Below are 22095 nucleotides of genomic sequence, written 5' to 3' on the forward strand. Positions count from 1 at the left end.
GCCGTTGCCACGAGGGGTGGCACCTGCGGGTCAGAGGAGGGGCCCGCGAGGGGCTGGAGCCGCGGAGCAGGAGCGAGGCAGGCAGCCTTCAGGCCGGCGTTCTTGTATGTGGGGAGCCTTCAGGAACATAGACCAAATCAGGCCGTCTGCTTTTCCTGCCTTATTTAGTTACATTAGTTTAAAATGAAGTACACAAACAAAACAAAGCAAATCCCCAGTAGCATTTAAAGAGGTTTTCTGCTCACCATGCGGTCAGCCTGAGCTTTGGAATCAAGCCAGGGTTCAAATCTTGACTCGTCTCACGTGATGCCAAGGAGTGCCTGGGGGTGCGGTGGGGGGCTCTATCCCCCCGTCCGTCTGCCCCCCACTAGCCACCCCCCAGAGGCAAAACAAAAGCCGCATGCCATGTACCAACCCTGTGAAAGGTGACTAAATGCAGCATCGGGAAATGCAAATGAAGCAGAGGCAGCCTCACCTGAGGCTCCAGGCGCTCATTTCGACCCACTGCTGTCCGAGACCCTCCTACGTCAGGAAGCGAGGCCCCACCGGCTCCACGAGTGAACGTCCTCCAGTTCTTGGCCAGTGCTCCAGCCCTCTTGGTCTCCGGTTGCTTGTCGGGGAAGCGCCCCCGGGGCTGTGGTGAGGATGGCATGAGGTGACGTGGAAACCTCCTGTTTGCTCCCACGCCCCTCTGTTGCGGACAGAAGCGGGTCTGGGGCTGCTGCACATGCGGGGCACCCGCAGAGCAGAGGGGAACAGAGCTCGCCTCTCCTGGTCCTCGTCAGTCTGGACGGAGCCCGATATTCGGAGGAGCTGAGGTCTCACAGTCCCGTCCTAAAAGGCCAAAACTGCAAGGGCAAAACCACAAAACCAAGATCATTAAAACACGGGTCACAGGATCGCCGACTTCCTCCAACAGCGGGCTTTCCCCCATGGCCTCCTTGACAGTGATCAGCCAGGATCTTCCGGAAACAGCCAGGCGGTCCCTGCCTTCCCTGCCAGGTGTCCCCTCTACCACCAGTCAACCTCGTGTCAAGCCAGATCCACCTTTTTGTCGCTTCCTCCAAGCGACCCTTGTTCTGCATTTTGGGGCAAATCAGAATAAATATGATCCCTTTCCCACGTGACCACCAGGGAGACACTCCGCGCAGTCTTCAGCCCCCCCACCCCTCCCCGTCCACCTTCTCTCTTTTTCAAGGTTAACTAGCTCTACTCCCTCAACATGACACCCAGATTTTAGCATCTTAGTTATTTACCGTTGAACTCGCTCTTATTTACCAAAAAGCCTTCTGAGATTTTATCAATAATAGGGGCCTTAAGTGGACCCAAAGTTCCCAGATGCAAGTTAAACAAGGTGGTGTGCAGTGAGAATACTGCCAACGTTGATCTGTATTTCAAGATAGCGTTCTAAAAAAAAATCTTTTTTTTTTTTTAAGCAGTCAAGTATGTTATTGGCTCATATCCAGTTCGGGTCAACTAAGACAATTGCTTTTAACTTCTGATAGTAAACAGCTCCAAACTAGCTGCCCTGCTGGAAACTTGCCTGAGATTTCTTCTAACGTACCTACAAAGCCACGGAGAGATAAAACCCCATTTACCACCAAAGGCTGAGACCAACAGAAAGCCTCTTGCCAAAGTCTAGAGAGAATTTACACTTAAAAGTTTTAAATGAGCGCAGAAAAGCAGCTGGCTGTCAGTCTGGCCTTTCCCCCAAGAAACAGGGGATCTCTCACCATAACAGATGAACAGTGAAGCCCTACTGCATAGCACAGGGAACTAGATTCAATATCTTGAAGATGAAAACGAAGACATATGTGTATAACTGAATCACTATGCTGCACACCAGAAACTAACACAACATGGTAAATTAACTGTACTTCAATTAAAAAAAAAGGCAGGATGAGGTTTTGTTCCTCCTGGCTGCTCCTCCCCCAACTCAGAAACCTGGGGTCTACGTCACAGGGAGCCTGGTAGCTCTCCCTTACCACGTGGGGGTGACATTCTGAGTGGAAATAAACATTTTTTGCAATCTCCATCTTTCAACATTCATTCAGAGACTAGTTCTGGGAAGTGTATGAGACTGGGGGTGTTGGATTTGTTGCATTTTCAAAGGAATAATAATGAAATAAAATGCCGTACCTGGTGCTGTAAAGAAGTGTCCCGGAAGGCACACAGAGAGAAAGGTGCCAACCACCCAGACGTGGAGGTGAAAACTCGGCACAGCAGAGCCGCACCATGGGAACGCTGGCTAGATTATCAGAACTGGGCAGAAACCGGTTCTCATCAACCCACAGATCTGAGAAGATTCCATCATTACCCGTGTCCAATCAGTAGAACCAAATAAAATCTAAACATCGTGTCTGTGGGTGAATCTGAAACTGACTCTCTTTTCATTTCAAAATATGAGTAATCAGAAAAAGAAAAGCTGTCACTGGAAACATGAAAAACAATTACACAGAAGACCAGATGAAGGTGCTTCATCTGAAAATGACCTCCTGCAGGGGAACCAGAAAACATTTTTAGAAAACTGTGTGACGTCCTCAGAAAGAGGCAAGAAGACATGGCTTCTAGGAAAGACGTGCAGAGAGTCACAAGGAGAGGAAAGGATGGGGTGGAAAGACAAGAGTGTGATGAGCAGCAATAGGGGATGGGGTGGGTAAATAAGAACAGGAACAAAATCAGAAAATACAGTCAGTTTCATGGTGAGTAACGGAGCGTGAAAGCACACACTGGGACGAGTGAGGAGCTTCCACCAACCCCATGTTCTGGAGGTCACACCTGAGATACCCTTCCACAATCTAGAGGAAAAGAACGAGGAAATTAAAATGATGGGTGAGAAGATGGTAGACACGAAGGACAGAAAACATGATTCAAAAACCAACATGATAGAAGAAGAACAAAGGAAGCTGAGACAAATCAGAGACTTAATTGAAAACTGGTTTCTTGTTATGAGAAATAGTTGAGCATGTGGACTGACAAGACTCATTATGTTCTAGGTAAAGAGAAAGATAAGTGACTCATATCTAGATGCATCCTGAGCACATTTTTGAATTAAGAGAATAAAGAAAAGAATCTTTCAGGCACTCAGGTTAAAAAAAAATAAGAATTTATTTACAAAGGAGCAGAAACTAGTCTAATCTCTGACTCCTTTGCAAGGCTAACTGTCAGAAAGCCATGTGACCCTATGTACAAACTTGTGATGGAAAAGGATTGTAATCCATGCATTTTATGTCTAACCATGTTGTTATGGATGAATAAAGCCAACAGAAAGATACACTCAGAGAGCCAAGAACTCAGAAAATAGATCAGCCCATGGTCTCTGCTTGGACATTATTTGAAGACATACACTGACCAACTGATAAAATAATTAAAATTAACAGCCTTTGACAAACTTCTTCTGTATAGCACAGTGAACTGTATTTAATACCTTATAATAACCTTTAATGAAAAAGAATATGAAAACAAATACATGTATGTATATGCATGACTGGGAGAGTGTGCTGTACACCAGAGATTGTCTCATCATAACTGACTCTACTTCAATTAAAAAAATTTTTTTTAATTAACAGCAGATGCACAAAGGAGCAGGGTTTCCCCTTACACAGCTGGGACCCACACTTAGGAATTCAGTGGACTGTGTGTGTTGTCTGGGACTCTGTAGCTCATAGACCACTTAGCTCCTGTGAGAGACACTGTTGGTTGCTACCCAACTTCTTTCCTTCACTTTCCAGTGTCCCCCCGGTTTTGTTCATACCCATCTCCTTACAGAAGCACAAGCTTCAGAGAAAGCTAGCCTCAGAGCCAGACACAGGGTGTGGACTGTGATCGGGCTACCTCCAGTCTACTGTCGGTTTCAGTGTGGACGTTTGACATAATCCTGGCCAATAAGACATGGCAGAAGGCTGCAGGTGCAGACTTCAAAGGAGACAGCTCATAGAAGACAGGTTCGCCTTTCCTGGTCATTGCGGTGTCAGGAGATGCCGTGTCTGGTAACTGCAGTGGTCAGCTCCTTGCCTGGAGAGGAGCTGGCCTGAGGACTGTGAGGACCACCCCAGCGCAGGCAGGAGGGCAGCGCTGGAGGGTGAAAAGAGCAGGGGTCCCTGCTGACACTGCTAATCAGGGCCGGCAGGGTCATGCTAGATGTGTTTGTTATTTAATACAAGTGAGCCAGATTTTTCTGCCACTCAGAGATAAAAAAGCATCCTAAGTGCCTCCGCCCTGAAGTGTTCCCTTCACTGCTCCTCCGCTGTCCCCACTGCGCTCTCGGTACCAAGAAGCACATTTCTTGAGCCATATCCTTTAACCTACATTTCGTATGGAATCTCTGGCCTTATTTGATGATCGCGTATAACAATAACTGGTGCTGTTCTTGTCCAGATTTTTCTAACAATGGATAAGCTTATTACATAATGAGGACCCTGTGCCAAGAAAATGACTAAACAAAAGGTCTTTTCTCTCCCTGCTCACAAAAGCAGTATTGCGCAAGATGACATAATGAACTTTCTCATTGCTGAAGAACTTGAGAAACGATGTTAATGCATCTTTAAGCTGCACGTTAAATGACCTAACTCACTGGAATTTTTTTTTTTTAATGAAGAAAGGCAATAAATCATCGAGGGATAGACATTATATATCAGTAAGTGCCTCTTCTTAAATGACATGGTTTGTGAATATTCCTGTGTAAATCGGCACTTAGAAATCAGCGGACATCATCTCAACCCAGTGACTGCACAGAAAGAAACTTGGGGAAACATCACATCGTTTGGGCGACTCCTTCCGCACGCGGGGCCGGGATGGTCGCTATTTTCCTCTTGAGCTTCCAGGCTCTGTACGCGCCTTTGCCGCAGCTCCTCCTCGCTCGCTCATGAGCAGGCGGCCTTCCGTCCCCCAGGAGTGCGCGGCGCCACCTCACTCCCCTGAAAGGGGCCAGGTGGGCCGTCCTCCTTCCTCTCCGCTCTGAAGGGCGAGTGCGTTTTCTCTCCCACTTCACGTTCCCCTGGATTAGACGCCCGGCTCCTGGCCTAGCAGGTCTCCCACAGCGAGGCTGCAGAGGCGGCGGCCCCGGGGCGCCTACACCCCCGAGGAGCGTGCCGCCGCGAGCACCAGGTTCGGCCCGGTTCGCCTCTGCTCCGCCTCCCTCCGGTAACTAGTTTCTGACACTCCCCTCCCCTCTGGAGTCCTTTTCTGGCTTCTTTCCTGGACTGCATCCTGACTGGAAACACTAGATTGTTCCCGGTAAATTGGAGGGCTCCCCCAAACCTCCGTCTTTATCCGCTTGGGGGATCACCTAGCACTGGTGGCGCTCAGAATGCAAGACACTTCAGGCGAGAACGCCGGCCTGGCATCCAGCCTGCCTGTCGACCTGACTGTTCAGTGGCCACGCTTACTTCTCAGACCAGCGAGGTCCCCAGGAAACGCACGCAAGTCCCCTGTTAGCTCTGCCTGTTCCCTGGCAAGATCTCTTAAGGAAATGCCTTGAATCCGCTCCCGGCCTGCCTGTACCTGGAGGGCGGATGGGCTTGGCTTTGCTCACCTGATGCCCTGGTTCCCACAAGGGTCTCTCCCACTCCCCCTCCACGAGAAGCCGGCCCCCGTTTGACCCCAGGACTGGCAGGGCCGCCCCACTTGGGCAGACTCTGACTGTAACAGGTACAAATGAGCATTTGTTTGAGGATTCGTTTTGTTGTGAAGGAACAGAGGCTTTGACTCAAGTCAGTTCAAAAAAGGGGGAATCAATTTTTACAGATTAAACATGAAGCAAGAAGAGGTCAGTGATGGCACAGGAACTCGAGGGCAGAAGCTGTAGTACGGCTGGCCCCCGTGGGGGAAGGAGCCAGGAGCTGGACATCTGCAGGGAGCAGGGACCACGCTCCTCGGGCAGGGCACCTGCCTCCTCTGGATGGCCACCCCACTCTCCTCCCTAAGCTCACCAGCTTCCTCTTCTTACCCGTACTTTCAAATCCCTATAATTTGGGGGTGCCTATGGCTTATCATGGCCACCTGGGACCCTACCTAATGGCAACTCCTGATACACACGTTTGACTTTTGCCTTCACTATTCATTGGCTTAGTTTTATAACAGCTATACCTTAAATAGATGAGAAGAGAGAGAGACTAGAGAGTGACACCCCCCCAAACCCATCATCCAGCTTTCAATTATCACCATTTTGCTAAATTTCTGTCTGTCTCTCCTTTTTCATCAGAATGTTTTAAAGCAAATCCCAGAAATCGTTTCATTTCACTTACACGTACTTTTACTGAGTTTCTGTATTTTAAGATAATTAGATCTTTTCCCTCCCAAAGGAATCTGATTGACTTTATCTCATCATTTCAAGCCTAGCCGTTCAGCTGGACTGTCCACGGGTTGGAAGTCTTTGGGTTAGGCGACCAGCCCAGTCCGATCAATAGTGACTGGGGAGGACTGTAGCCATTGACACAAAATGACTCCAATGACACTGCTCCACAAGGGCAAGAGCGGAGCAGTTTTCTGCAGAAGGGAACCAGGCAGGGCACACACTGAGTAAATCATCCCTGGGTCACAGAGTCAGGATGAAGGTGTGGCAAATGAAGCACTTGGGTCAAGCACAAAATTTAGGGAGAGCCCACTTAGTAATCAAGATAAATAATATCCTGATGCAATGTTTTAAAGGAGTAAAATAACTTCTAGAAAAGCTACGATGAATAAAATATCAAAATGCCCAGTGAGGATGGGCTCTGCCCGCACAAGAGCACTGAGCAGCCTGCGCTGAGCGACCGTCTTGTCTATTTCAGGTCCTCTACGCTCATTTGGGCGTTTACTCCTCACAGTGACCCCATGAGGAAGGTATGACTAAATGCCTCATTAGATTTCTTGATACCTAATTGAATTTTCAATCTGTTTTTAACAAAGGGCATTTATTGGTAAAATTAAATGTAAGGCAACAGAAACTCAGTCAAGACACATACAAAAATGTGACCGTAGTTTCTGTTTTCAACATGTCTTCTTTACTCTTCCCTTTTCCTGGTTCGCCCAGTTCAGTGACCTAACTTGCTTAGAAAAATAACAAGCCCTTTCCAAAAGAAACAGCATTTAAATCAAAGAAAATCCTTACAACAACAGTGCTTTTAACGTGATTGTTTTAAGACTCTGAAATTTCCAACAGGCTGGGTTTTTGGAACCTTGAACTGGGTGCCTCATCACTCGGAGGACCAGTCCTTCAGGGGATTTGAGCAGCTGCATTTGGGAAGCTGCTGGGAGAGGCTGTTTTGCCTTTGAACTATGATACCTCTTCAACAGAAAGGAGGTTTCCATGGTTATTATTCACACTGGAACCTTAGTGACAGGCAGCTCTCACTAACCGTTTACTCTGCAACTATGCGTCGGGGGCAGGCATGGTCCAAAGCACGATGCTCGGAACCCGACTAGGAAATAAGACAACACAAATTCCTGCCATTGTGAACAAACATTTGATTTTAGTATTATGGCAGAGCTCAGACTTAGGTGTCTGATTTAGGACCCGATTTTACCATGTTTGAAAGAAACAGATAATTTTAATTTGTACAATTATAAGAAAAATAGGAAATACATTCAACCTCAACTGGTTATAGTCTGAATGTACTGGAATATTCCCCAATCAGTGAAAATCCTTAGACCTGCATTACCATTCTCCTAAACATTCTAGCTCATTTCCAAATAATGGCTTGTTCACCTCCCAGCTGAGCATTTAACGACAGCAGACTTGCTTGTGCTGCATGGTTTGTGGGAACTGGGAAGCCTGACGATTTTCTCTTTCTTCTTCTAAACTGCCTTTCTGAAAACAATTTAAGAAAGCAATAAATAGTTAATGAAATCTGCCCTTTATGATTTTATCATGTGGATGAATAAGGGTGTTGAAGTTTACAACAACTTTAATCTCCTTTTCAAATTATTTCTGCTCATAAAATATAGCCATATGATATTAGATAACTCTCAGCCGCCCTGTGTGCTGAGACATGCCTTTTCTGCTAATGCGTGAGACTCCAACGGTGGCAATCCCAAAACACAGAGATGTTGTCTCTAATTTTCCAGGTATATAAGATAATTTTTAGGAATTGTCTTCCAGCACTGCTGAAACAAACCTTCATTATGGTACTGTTCTTGAGTCCTTCGTTTATGTTGTTCCTTTTGAAATCTTACAAAGACACTTGTTTTCTTGAATAGCAATGTTTTGTCCCCATGGTTATACACTGTCTTTGCACTGAAATGCAGCTGCAGCTACAGTCAGGAATGAAAGAGGGGACATCACGACTGATCTTAGAGAAACAAAAAGGATTGTAAGGGAGTACCGTGAACAACTGTGTGTCAACAAATCAGACAACTTAGATGAAGTGGACAAATTCCTAGAAAGACACAGACTGCAGAAACTGACTCAAGAAGTATAAAATCTCAAAAGACCTATAACAAGTAAAGAGATTAAATTGGTAACTTTAAAACTTCTTTTAAAGAAATGCTCAAGCTTAGAAGAAGAGGGAGAAAGGAATCAATGCAAACCACTACAAAAATCCATCAAATCACAAAGGAAGACAGCAAGAGAGAAGGGAACACAAGAACTATAGAACAGCCAGAAAACAAATAACAAAATGGCAACAGTAAATCCTTACCTATCAATAATTACTGTAAATGTAAGTGGGTTAAATTCTACAAAGACATAGAGTAGCTGAATGGATGAAAAGACAAAATTCAGCAATATGCTGCCCATGAAAGACTCACTTCAGCTTTAAGGACATACATAGACTGAACATATAGAGATGATAAAAGATACTCCATGCAAATGGTAACCAAAAGAGAGCAAGGGTGGCTATACTTACATCAGACAAGAAAGACTTTAAGTTGGAAACTGTCAAACAAGACCAAGAAAATCACTATATAATAATAAAGGGGTCAATCCACCAAGAAGACATAACCATTGTAAATATATATACACCCAACATCAGAACACCTAAATATGTAAAGCAAATATTAACAAAACGGGGCGAGAAATAGACAACATAGCACTAGTAGGGGACTTCGGTTCCTACAGTCAACAATGGACAGAGCATCCAGACAGAAGATCAACAAGGAAATGTTGGACTTGAGCTATACTTTAGACCAAATGAACCTAACAGACACGAGGAACATTCCATCAAATACATTCTTTTTAAGCACACATGAAATATTCTCCAGGATAAATCATACGTTAGGGCATAAAACAAGTCTTAGCCAATTTAAGAAGATTGAAATCATACCAAATCATACCACAATGGTATGAAACTAGAAATCAATAACAAGAGAAAATTGGAAAAGTCATAACTACTTGAAAATTAAACAACACATTTCTAAACAACCAGTGGGTCAAAGAAGAAATCAAGAAAGAAATTTAAAAAACATCTTGAGAGAGATGAAAATGGGAAGACAACATGCCAAAGCTTGTGGGATGCAGCAGCTCTGAGCAGGAAGTCAACAGCAATAAATGCCTACATTAAAGGGAAGGAAGATGTCTCGAATGAACAGCCTGACTTCACACCTCAAGGAGCTAGGCAAAGAGCAAACCGACTCTGCCTACTCATTCAGCGATGCATGGTTTCTTTGACAAGCCTCTTCCACAACATCGTTTTCAATGGTACACAATGAATACAATCATGTGTTCCCAATTGTTCAATATTCAGGCTATGTCTAATTTTTCCATATTATAAACAACGTCATTAACTGTGTCTTTGCACCACTCCAATTGCACAGAAGAGCTTCCTGGAAGTGTGGGTCCGGGTGCGTTCGTACAGCTTTCCTTACAGGCTGCCACCAACTTCGTATTGATGGTCTGGGACACACACTTTACGAACTGAAGAGCCCTTGGGTCCCCAGACCTCCTCCTTGAGGAACACGATAGAACAGAATTACCAGCTTAAAGGAACTTCGGGTCCAGTCTTCATCTCCTGTTTGAAGCTGTGAAATGACTTGACCTCTCTGATTTTCAATGCCTCTATTTCCCAAGTGAAGCTATGACACTTTCCTCCATGCAGTGGAAAAGCCCCTTGAAAAGAGTATGATTTCCCAAAGTACGTATTACTTAAACCAGAATCCTTAGCGACCAGGCTCTGTCCTTACAATCATCCTTCATCCTGGAGAAGGAGGAACAAATCTCTCTTGTCTTACAAACCACTTTCTCCTGTTTCATTTTCAATCAAATCTGGAACTTCACTGAATTGAGAACCTGAAACAAGGAGCCAGAGGGCTCATGAGCTAATTGTTGGGAAGAACATGGTTCACCCGCGTCTGGTGCGAGCGGGCGTTTCAGCCAGGAGGCCGCGGGGGCTGGGGGGTGGGCAGAGGGCTCTGTCCTCTCAGCCACGAGAGCTTGGCCTGGCGCTGAACAGCGTGTGTGCTGGACTTGGAGATGGCCGGCTGGGCTGAGCCAGCCGAGCCAGGGGGCGGGGGGGGCTGCCCCGGCCCTCATCCCTGGCAGGGGAAGCTGGTTCGGGCTGCCTCCCAGGGGGCGCCGGGGAGCAGGCGTGCTCAGAACCCAGGAGGAAAGCAGGGCTGGTGGCGGCCCCAGTAACTGTGGGCGCAGCCCTTCCTCAGACCTCCCCCCGCACCCGCCACCTCGGGCCTCAGACCTGAGCGCGTCGATACCACTGGGCAGGCAACTTTTCTGCATCCGGCTGATGGAGCGGTCCCCACTGAGAGAGCCGAATGTCCTCGTCGTGGTGAATGGAAGCCGTTTACTCGGATGAAGCAGCACTGGGGCCCAGCGCTGGACTTTTCCCTTGTCCAGTCACAAGTCCTCCAAGGAGGTGCCGGAAGGCAGTGCTCTCCCAACATACAGAGAGTCACCCCAGGGCTTCCAGGCCACGAACTTCACAAAACCCTGAGCAGACTATCTGGGATATGGGAAGAAGCTCCCTGACCAAAACTCAGGACTCTCCAGGAAATCTCGGGGCCCTTGGTCAATACATTTGGGAAACCTCCACCCCAAGGCACATGGTTTTCATAGCACCCCAAAGGGACCCACAGTTACTTTTGTCTGCAGAGGTCACAGAGGCACCCCGCTGCATGAGGTCACCTAGCCTCAGGGGCAGGGCGGGATGGCTCCCCGGACTGTCCAGCACCATCCTTCCCTGGGGATGCCCGCTGCCCTCCCTCTGGGGGTCTCCCCTGGACCACATTCTGGGATGGTGGCCCTGCATGTGACCCGAGGTCCCGTGGAGGCCACAGCAGCTACAGGGACCCATGGGGCTGCAGGCACATGTGTCATCATGAGCTCAGAGCCCCACCCTCAGGCGGCTGGCCGGATGTCACAAAAGTTAAATACATTAAACTGACTGTTGGGGTGTTAACCAAGAACAGGCACTGACATCCATCCCTTGGGCTTCACGAGGCAATGAGAGCTGATCTGAGTCACTGCACAACGGGTCCCCATGGAATCCAAGCGTAAACAGGGAGGCGAGGTCTGGCCCACTCCCCTCTGAGTCAGAGCAGGCCTCCCGCTGGGGGTCCCCCAGGCCCGGCTGCCCCTCCGCCCTTGTGTGGGGCTCACTGCCCGCAGCAGCTCACCCTCTGGCGGGAGAGGGCAGAGCGATGGCTGCTCGGAGCCCCGGGGCTGGAGGGAGGGGAGAGCGGGCCTTCAGCCCTGGGTGGGTTCCTCCCACACCTCCATCTCCAAGTGGATGAATGTTTCTTCCTCTTCTTTCCTCCTCCTTTCTTTCTCTTCGTTTGCTTTCTCTTTTCCCACATCCAACTTGGGAACAGGAGTTGGCAATACTCAATTACCCTACAGGCAGACGAGGACAGAAAGTCTAGAAAGATGGAAACATCCCAAGAGTCGTTTGGAAAATACTTGCTATTCTATGATGTACATATACATTGCTACATGCACTGACGGACACAGAAAGATCGTGCCTTTGTTTAGCTTGTTGGCACTTTCTTTGTGGCTTAGTTATCTTGTGAATAATGAAGGGGGGGTCTGTGGGAACAAATACCATCATCTTTTCATCTTTTCGGGTTTACAGGTGCTAAACTCCTGTGGGCGAGGTGAGTTTGGAGGAGCCGTGGCCGGGGTTGTGTGGATGAGGCAAGCCGAGCCTTCAGCCCTAAAGCCGCACCCACGTGCTGCAACAACGTTCGTGATGGCTGGTGGACGTGCGTGGTCTCAGCACTGGGAGGCAGCAGGCGAATGCAGGCTTAAAAGCACAAGCTTCGTGATCACACAGGCTGAGTTCAAAGCTCAGCTCTGACAGTTTCATCCCTGTGATCTCAGGGTTATTCAGCCTCCCCCAGGATCAGTTTTGCATTCACAGGATAGGCGGTCCCGAGGCTGAGGCCGCAGTGAGCTAGCATGAGCAATCGAGTAAGCGTCCAGTGAATGGTAGCTGTTATTTTGCAACATGAATTTTTAAAGCAAACCCGCTGTTCATACTATTAAGACTTGCAACATGATTTGTATTATGTTTCCTTTAAAATGTTTGCTTGTAAGTAAACTACTGGGTTTAAAAAAAAAAAACCTAAAAAATTGCTCCTCAGCATAGACAGACCCTATGCTGAGTATTGTTCAATAAGTCAAACAAGCTCTTAGATTAAGAAGGTAAACCTCAACACAGGTATAATTTATTAATTTTTTCAGTTGATGGAATTATTATTATCATCATGGAAGACAATTAAGTTAATACAGCAATTTCATCTATAATTTAAAAAAGCAAAACAGATCTAGAAAGAGTAGGAAACATTTTCCTTACCTAGGCTCTGGTCATTCCCAACCTAAGTTGACTTCAGCCCAAAGGAGGACCCAAAGGATGGGAAGGGAGAGGTAGCCGACCCAAAGCTGCAGAGGGTGGGAAGCCGGGGGAGGGGCTTCCCTCTTGGAAAAGGCCCAAACAAGAGCTTCCACGGAAGTAAAGATTCACACAGGAAGGGCCTGGAAACCCCACCGCTAAGTGGAGGGCTCCTACTGTGGTCCTGATCCCCCGATGGTGACTGATAAATCCCATTGTGTCCAGGCCTGTGCTTCCGGGCAGGAAATCCCAGCCCCCACGGCAGGATAAGGCCAGCCTGGGAGCGGGTCCTGGGGGGGCATCTCACTGCCACTCCCCGCTCCTGCCGGGGTCAGGTCCGGCTCCCTTTCCCAGGACCTCGGCGGGCCGAGAGGTCAGGGCCGGCGCGGGCTGCCGTGGAGTTCAGCCTCCCCCGTGTGGGGCTCAGTCACTAAAGCCAGGCCTGGGAGCAGAGTGGGGCTCTGGCCGAGGGGAGGGTGTGAGGAGAATGAAGGATGAGGCGTGAAGTTCACAAGGCGGCTTACGTTTGGGGGTCAGGGTAGACGCTGATTTGAGGGTTAAAATAGGAAGAATTTTTTCAACTCTATTTTCACTTTTTTCCTGGTTGTAACTATATTTTGGCTAATTTGGCTAGTAAGTGAGGACATAATAAATCAGAGTGTTTGCAAAATCCGCTTATTTTCATGGTGACACTGAGCCCTGGGAGGCCCAGCGGGACCTCCTCCTGGGGTCCTCCTGGCACATCCTCCTCACGCGTTTGAACCAGAGGCTCAGATGAGCAGCTCTGCCTGCCGGCCCCAGGCGTGCCCTTGCCTGTGCATTTTAGGGATGGGATGAGGGAATTTGAGAGATTTTTTAATGATAAAATAATAATAAATTTATACGGGCTGTTGTAACTGCTTTAGATAGAGTAATCCATTTAATCCTCATAACAACTCTTTGAGGGAGGAAGTGATTATTCCTCCGTTTTGCATACGTACAACTGAATCACAGGTAAGGCATTTAGCCAAGGTCACGCTTGTAAACGGTGGGGCTGGGACTTGGACACCGGCGGTCTGGCTCCACTGTCCACGTTCTCACCAGCTACACTATGCTGTCTTTCACTAGATTACAAGTTCATATCTTATTTTTAAAACAAGGATCCAAATTTTACTATAACTGCTTTTTTAAAAATCACATTATTGCTTTTTTCAGAATGTAAAGTTAATAGTTATTGTAGAAAATTTGAAAGCAAAATTTTAAACATCATAAAGAAGAAAATTAAAACTGCCCACCCTCTTGCTGCACAGAAATAACTGCTATTAACACGTTAGGATATTTTTCTCCAGACTTTTCTCTCTGCATGAATACATGTGCATTACTGAGCTAATGCTCTATGTAGCATTTTGCAACCTGTTTTCCCCCTGAATGATGTATTAAGAATGTGCTTTATGCCATGGGGTAGTCCATAACTTGATTTTTAACAGCTGTTAAGTATTCCGTCATTGCGTTCCATGATTTATTTAACCAGTTCCCTGCCATCGGACATTCAGTAATTACCTTTTTTTTCACTTTTAAAAATAACTCTGTGATAACCATGATAATCACCACTTTTAAATATGTATTTTCATTCTGCTACAATAAAGAGGGTGCATTAATGTGACAATTATCCAGGAAGTTCTAAGTTTGAACAGAAAGTTTGGAGAAGTTTGAAAGGCCATCTAAATGCAGCTTCCAGGTCTCCCTGACTGGTGGAGCACACTGACCTTGACCCAGGCCAAGGCAGCATGGAGAATGTACACATTCAGCTGACTAATATGTTGGGGGCACCTCCTATTTGCTAAGCACTCTTTCAGGAGCAGGGAATACAAACTCCAGAGCAATCGTGGAGCTTTTAAAGAGACAGACTAAGAGTGCAAGGTCCTGGAGTCAGAGTGATTGCTCTGCCCCCAAGAAGTCTAGCTGTGTGTCTTCGGGCAATTAACTTGACTACTCTGAACCTCAGTCTCTTCATCTGTGATATGCCCGCCTCATGGATCCTTATGAGCATGAAATGAGTTAGTACTTGAAAGGTTCCCCACAATGTCTGGTACGTACTAAGTGCTCTGCCTGTTGGTATAGCTCCAACCCTGCCCTCCTGCTTTTACCCCGAAGACCTGCCCACCTGGAGCTCTAATCTCATCACTCAACAATTCTAAACCTCTCTATTATCTACTTAACAGAATCCTTCTACTCTCCTCCTGCCTCACTGAGGCGACTATCTAACCTACTATCACCTAAATGGTGCCCACTGCCAAGGAAGACGGAAACACGAAATTAACAGATAAAAATAGAGTTCAGCAGGGAGCCTTCCAAACTACAGTAGATACTTGATTAGTCTTGAAACTTAGAGTCAACAAAACACAATTGCTTAAAGTTTACTCTGGACCAAGAGACTTCCTCGGCGAGAGAAAACCCTGCCCATTGCCTCATGTTCCTTAGGGTTCAGTTTACATACTGAAACTCTAAACCCTCCAGTTATCCTTCTGCAAATTACATCTGCTGTGACCCACACAACCACTGTATCACTAATGCTAAGTGAGAACTGCGGGAGGAGCCCTGAATGCTCCATTCCAACCAGGGTGTTTTCGATCTCTTTTGTGGTTAAGCTTCATGAGAATCCAGGACTGCGAAGCAGAAGGGCACTGGGGCCAACAGCGCAGTGGTTGCTCTGCCCTTTTCATTCCTTCCGCCTGCAAAAAAAAAAAAAAAAAAAAAAAATCAGCATTTCTTTCTCGTTCTTTGACAGGGCTACAAGACTAATCTTTTCTATTTATGTATTTATTTTTTTAAATTGTAACTTGCATGATTTAAATGGCAAAACACGGTCCAATACTGGGCTAGCCAGCGCGGAGACCTGGAGGTACTGACTGAGGGGAAGGCCTGATCACAGCACGAAATCACAAGAGGCCTCAGGTCAGCTGAGACATCTCCTCATTTATCCCTCGTCTTTTGAAAATGCTGCAGCTGTGGGAAGATAAAGGTGGCTGCCTGCAATCTCTGAATGTGGTGATTGGGCAGGAAACGTGACTTTGGGGGGAACTAGATTTCAGGGTAACTGAGGAGGCTGCACAATCTGACAGGTGGAGGGTGGCCCGGGGTTCTGCTCCTTCGTCCCTCACCCGCAGGGCGCCAGGGCCAGCTGCACTCCCCTTCGCCACGCCTTACTTTTCTTTTTGCGCAGTGAGAGTCACACCTCTAGGCGATTTCCAAAGCCTTGTACAAGGTTCTATGAAATGTTTTTTAAACATGCTTTTGCACCTGTGTTAGAATTGGGAAGCCTGACAAATGTATTTATTAATAAACATGGATGAGCAAAGAGCATGAACAGACAATTCATAAGAAAAGATACAAACAACTAATGAACATTTCCAAAGAAGGTTAAAGTTCCTAATAATCACAATTTTCTACTTATCCAAACAGTAACCCTTAAAAAGAAAGTTTATACCGAAGAGGTTTAGAAGAGTCGCAAGTGCAGTGCCGAGCTGAGACAATCTCGCCGGCCAGGACGAGCATGGAGGTAGAAGTCAGCCCTACGTCAGGCGGGGTCTGAGCAGGGTGGCACCTGCTCTCGCAGGCCTGGCCCTCCCACTGCTCCCTGTGCTGGACTCAGTTTGTTGGCCTGGAGTCCCGGCCCCTTCTGTCCTCGCTCCTCGGGCAACCACTCCGCCCTGACTCTCAGGCGTTTGTTTTGGGGATACCGGCCAATTCCTGGTCACTCCAGTGGAACAGTCCTGGGACTTTTGTCAGAATTATCAGGAAAGTGAGCTTTCTTTCTGCTTTCACTAAGAGCTATAAGAAAACAGCAGAAAGTAAAAGGGTGGTTGCCAGGAGGCGGGGGAGGGGGAAGGAAGAGTTGTTTACTGGACATAAAGATTTCATCTTGCAAGATGTACACATTCTGGAGACGTGCTGCCCAACGATGCGGAAATACCCGCCACCGCTGCGCTGTGCTCTTAAACGTGGTTAGGACGGCAAACCTCATGTGTTCTGCAACCACAATTTATATTTTTTTAGACAGAAAGGAAGAAAGAAAGAAAGAAATTAAGAAAAACATGGGCCAGGAGGTCCTGTGCCCCAGGGCCCAACTAAAAATGAAGCCAATACAGAGTGAACAAAGCCAAGAAATCAAGTCCCGATAACTTTGTATGAGTTTCCGAGCTCAGTCGTGCCTGAAGCTTGGCCTGTCTATGGACTTTTTATGTCATTATTATTTATGAAGTTACATATATATGTATATATATGTACGGTTTTAAAAGTCAAAAATATTGCAAGGCTTATAAACAACCACCACGAAGGCCCACTAACCCCTCCCCCTCTCCTTTATCTTCCTCTGAAGTGTTTCCTGCTCCTTTGCATGGTCTCCACTTCTGTCTGACGTTTCTGTGTTGTCTGCGGACTTTCTACACAGAAGACGGCAGTTCAGCACTGTTGCTTCTCATCACCCCTCGCCCTCCTTCATTCTTCCAAAAGACCTGCTTTGCAGTCTTTTTACTACTTAGTGATTGAACCAAAAATGCGATTCCACTTCTTTCTTTCACTGTTTGTTTTTTCTGTAGGGAACCACTTCCTCCGTTTTATCATCTGCTCATTTTTCACCATCATAATTTCTTCCTACCCTCACAAGAACATTATAACGCCCCCATGAAGTCAGCTTTCTTTTTCAGTTAAACATCTGATATTCTTTCAGTTCCATGTTCTCCTGGAGACGTTCGCTCCCGGAGCCTCCCGCTGCCGGCCTCCGTCCGGACTAGCTGACTCCCAGGCCTGCCGTGAGAACTCCCTGACTTTACCTTCCACCCCTCCTTGTGCAGACACCATAGGGTTTTCCCCCAAGCAGATCCTTCTTCCTGAGCACAAAGCTAAGCTGTGTCGGTCTTAGCTGATGGCAGAGGGGGGATGTCACGCTTGCCACCTACAGACCTGATTCACAAAACCCTCAGCGAGATCCTCGTTCCTCTCCCTGGGGTGACAGGTGGTAAAGACGGCACAGTGTCTGGCAGCTGAGCCCTGAATGACACTGTGGAGCAGAGTCCCCCCTCACTCTGCCCTCTTTTTACCGCTGACTGGGCTCACGTGGATGAGCAGTAAGCTTTCTTATGCTGCCGTTGTTCCTTTTTATAGCATCCAGTTCTTGTTTCAGTAACATGACATTGTCTGTTATCTCTTTGAGGACATTAAAGGGTTTTATTGTTTTGTTTTCAGTTTTATTTAGCTTCCTGCATCGTCTCTGCCTCCTGTGAGTTCTTTTTGCCATCTGTCTGTTTGTGCAACTGTCTTTCATGGTGAGCTCTTCCCTCAGTACATGAGTAGCGTCCCGGACTCCAACCACGTCTGAAACCTGACTAGAAGCCACATGCCTGTGGGTAAGGTTTGCCCCTGATCGTCTTCATCAGGGCGGTGGGGTGACTGGCTGGCTTGTTCATTCAAGAACCCCCAAACCTCAGGATGGCAGGTCTTTTCTCCAGGCTGGCCCGTCTCCCTAGAGGCGAATCTCCTGTCTAGACCCCTGCCTGGCCCCTGCCAGCCTGCCTCCTCACGTTCCCACAATTCAGAAAGCAGAATTCCCCGTTTTCCAAAGACTCCTTTCAAATCTTTCATTTTCAGGTGGTTCCCCTGCGCAGCCCTGCCATGTCCCGTGTCTCGGGGTCTGGGACCTCCCTGGTTAAAGCCCCCCCACAGTAAATATTCAGTCCCCTGCCGGGCGGGCGGGGTCCTCACATAGCCCTTCAGAGGCGTGCCCCCTCGCCCTCGGAGGCGCCCGCACTGCCGGTGCTGGGCCTTTCCAGGGCTTCGCGGCCTGAAGGGCCTGCCTCGCCTTTGAATCTCTTTGTAGTGAGTGTTGGGGTGCACCACCTCGATGCTCCCATTTTGATGGAGACTCTCCTTTCCTAGAGCCTGGACATATTTGCTTCCAGCTTCCAGCTGAGTTTCTTCCCAGGAATCAGCCCTGGATGGAGGAAGCTGCCTCACTCAAAGTTATCTCCTTCTGGGAGAGTCCAGCGACCGGCCAGCGGTGGGGACAAAGGCCCGAGCCCCTCGCACCAGTTCAGGACCACTCCAAACGGCCTCCCGCGAGGCCAGTCGAGGCGGCCGTGACTGCACCCCGGCCCACCCCCTCTGCCGGCCTGCGCCCTTCACTGCCCCGCCGGCGGCCCCCCAAGCTCTGCCCCGCCGGCCTCCTGCAGCGGGTCTCCGCCTCAGGGTCTGCTTCACAGGGAGCTCCGCCCAGCACACCCGTGGCTCCCTGGCTCGTTTATCTGATTGTCACATTCCAAACATCTGCTGGCATTTCTCATTTACTGTTGTCTCCTCTCTCTGGCTTTGTGAGTTTACACCTATTTTTCTCTCCTCTCCTCTCCTTTCAGTGATATTTTAACAAGGTATCTGGGATAAACACCTGTGTTCAATCTATTGTATTTAACAGAAGTGTGAAGACATAGTCATAACACTGTGGACCATATGATGAATCTCCCAGCCTCATACAGGTCAAGGGAAAATTACGAAAATTGACTCTGTTTTTTGAGCACCATTTGAGATAGAATATTAAGAAGTAGGGGAGGGTAGAGCTCAGTGGTGGAGTGCATGCCCAGTGTGCACGAGGTCCTGGATTCAATTCCCAGTGCCTTCATTAAAAATAAATAAATAAACCTAATCATCTCCCCCCCCCCAAAAAACAAAAACAAAAAAGCAAGCAAACAAAAACCCCCCAAACAAACAAACAATCAGGAAAGCACGGGGTAAATGGGACAGATCTCAAGCATCAGAGGTGAGGCTGGAGGAGAGCCCCCACCAGTGAATCCACACGCAGCCCCGAGTCCACTCTCCTTCTCCTCCAGGCATTTGCACCTGCTGCTCCCTTGGCCAGGAACATCCTCCCCTTCATTTCACTTGGCCAGATTCTCCTAGTGTCCCAGAACCCGGCACAGAACGCCATCAACCCCCACGCCTGGCGTCAGGTCAGCTACCTCCCTGGTGCACCCAAGGCTCCCCGCACCACCTTCCTCACAGCACCTCATAGCCCAGGGCTGCAGCTGCGCGTGACTTTGAGCTCCTTGAGCACAGGGACTCTTCTTTCATCTTTTTGGACCTAGTATCTCTCACACTGTCTAACAGTTAGTAGGTGCCCAAGAATGTGTGTGAAATAAGAGTAAATAAATGGATTGATGTATGGATGATTCATATGGGCTCTCCCTGGGGTTCAGCCATGGAGAAGGCGAGTGCTCAGGCCTGGGGATGAAAGACTTGCTCAGTCATGAATGGGTTTCTCTCGTCCACCCCTCACCCAAAGCTTGGTGAAGCAGAGCCCAGAGATACTAGAGCGAAGGAAGCCATCCAGCCACGTGCGGCTGACCTGGGCCGACAGAAATGGAAGAAGCAATGCTAGATAGCCATCCTGGGTACTAACCAGGAAAGGCAGGAAGGGGAGGCCACACACAAGATCATCGTTACCAGCCCCTGCAGGTGCAAACAACTGCAGAAAGGAAGCTCCCTAAGGGTCTGTAATGTCAGCAAGAAGTCCACTCCTGATACACACTTCTGGGATTTAAAAAGATCTGCACACATTTTAACTCATTTTGTCTTCATAATAAGCTTATGAGTTGGGGGCTTTTTATATTTTATAGATGAGGAAACTGAAGCACAGAAAGTTTTTCAAAGCCACTCAGCTCAGCAGTGACACTGCCAGGATTGGAAGCCCGGCGGTCTCTTAACCACAAGACAAAGGCTCTCTCCCATCCCATGTCCCCATCTCACCGACTCACCTCCTCCCCCAAGTTGCTAAAAAGGGAATCTGCCCTTTGGGATGAGACAGCAGCATTCCTGCTTTGGCAGAATAACCAGCTGTGTTCAGTCCCGCGGCCCAGATGTAACAGGAGTTGGGGGGGGGGCTGGGGGAGGGAAGACCCCTCGGGATGCTGCTTTCATCCCCAGCCTTGGAGAAATGAAATCTGAGAAAGAATCCATGTGGAGGGGAAAGGGGAAGAAAAGACTCCTTGGAGGGCAGGGTCGACCAGCCGCTCCTCACAGCAGGGCTGTCCCTGCCTGGCCTTGCTGCGGGAACACGGGGGCTCTGGTTATGGACCCGGGAAGAAAGGGCCCGTATGCAGCAGGGGTCAAGTCAGAGCCGGTGACTCACCGCGCACAGGGCCCAGAGGCCCAGGAACACATCACAGGATGCTGAGAAACGTCTCAAACACTTGCCAGCTGAGTCCATCTGGAACATGAGTTCTGAGCAAGAAAGAGCAGGGAGACGAGGGGAGGAGGCCTGAGTGCGCGGGTCAGTGAGAGCTGACTCAGAGCTGGCTTCCAAGGCCGGCAGGGATGATCCCGCCGCGTCTCGGACCAGTCCCAAAGTGCCCTGAGTGGTCCTGAGCGCTGCGAGGCTGGGCCTCCAGACGAGTTTCCCAAGTGGCGGGGGGGGGTGGGGGTGGGGGGGAGCAGCGGCGGTGTCGCCCAGCTTCTGCCCGCGCCCTCCCGTGAGGTCTCCTCACTCACGTCAGCACCGTCTGTGTTCTCAGGGCGGCCCATCCCTGAACAAGGGAGGCAGAAAAGGCCTGCAGTCAAAAATCCCTGGGGCAGTGTCCTCGCTGTCCGCCTGAATCCTTTCAAAGGGCTCAGAAAGGAGCTTGTAAACTGGGCCAGGAAACTGTCCCTGCTTGACTAAGCAGAGTTTTCACACTTGTAATGACTGAGTTTGGGATGTGGAATGATTTATTCCATGTCTGTCTTTCCTCCTGGGCAGTAAATTTCACCACAGTCCATTTAGCCTTGTTCACCAGAGCCTAGGACAGTGCCTGCTACACGGCTGATGCTCGATGCACGTTTGATGATTGACAGAAATATATCATATTAGTGAAAGCAAATGATGATGACGATGAGTGGAGTAAGTGCACGGACTTCTTCCAGTCCTTAGGGGTTAGTGTGAACGGGGCTCTCCCCACAGCCCTGTGCAGGGGGCCAGCCTTCGGACTTGTCAGATGCCCCCGTTCCCCCCACCCCCCACCCCCGCTGACCACAGCCTCCTTTTGCGTTTGCAGAGTCGGCAGTTAACCGCCCTCCCCCCGCCCCCACCAGGGAGAGACTGGAGCCCAGGCCATGGCCCAGTTACAGCTCAGGTATCAGGCTGGGATGGCCAGGATCTCTGGGAATCGTTTGGGGTCTGAATGACTGGGATGAAGAGTCTGAGAAGTCGGGGGATCAGCTTTCGAAAGGAAATGTCAGTCACTCCGGGGGAGAAGCAAGGAGAAGGGCGGGCTCCTGGCGACGGGGAAGTGTGCTGGCTCCAAGTCAGACGGGCTCCCGTCCAGATTTGTATTGC

General features: G+C 48.5%; 1 long non-coding RNA gene across 3 annotated transcripts in view; it reads right to left on the reverse strand.

Moving 5' to 3' along the window:
• The window catches only part of LOC123615479 (uncharacterized), a 43261-nt gene extending 21813 nt beyond the window's left edge, over positions 1-21448 (reverse strand). For 2 of the 3 annotated variants that reach the window (XR_012509081.1, XR_012509080.1), the window contains exons 1-3: positions 20914-21190; positions 12723-15469; positions 476-848 (exon numbers count right to left, since the gene is read on the reverse strand). This is a non-coding gene — a long non-coding RNA (uncharacterized LOC123615479). Of the gene's footprint in view, positions 1-475; positions 849-12722; positions 15470-20913; positions 21191-21272 lie in introns of those variants that run through there. The other variant, XR_006723055.2, reaches the window with a different exon arrangement.
• Between the last annotated feature and the right edge of the window lie 647 nt (positions 21449-22095).

The sequence above is a fragment of the Camelus bactrianus genome, chromosome 9 (genome assembly GCF_048773025.1).
Source record: "Camelus bactrianus isolate YW-2024 breed Bactrian camel chromosome 9, ASM4877302v1, whole genome shotgun sequence".
NCBI lineage: Eukaryota > Metazoa > Chordata > Mammalia > Artiodactyla > Camelidae > Camelus > Camelus bactrianus.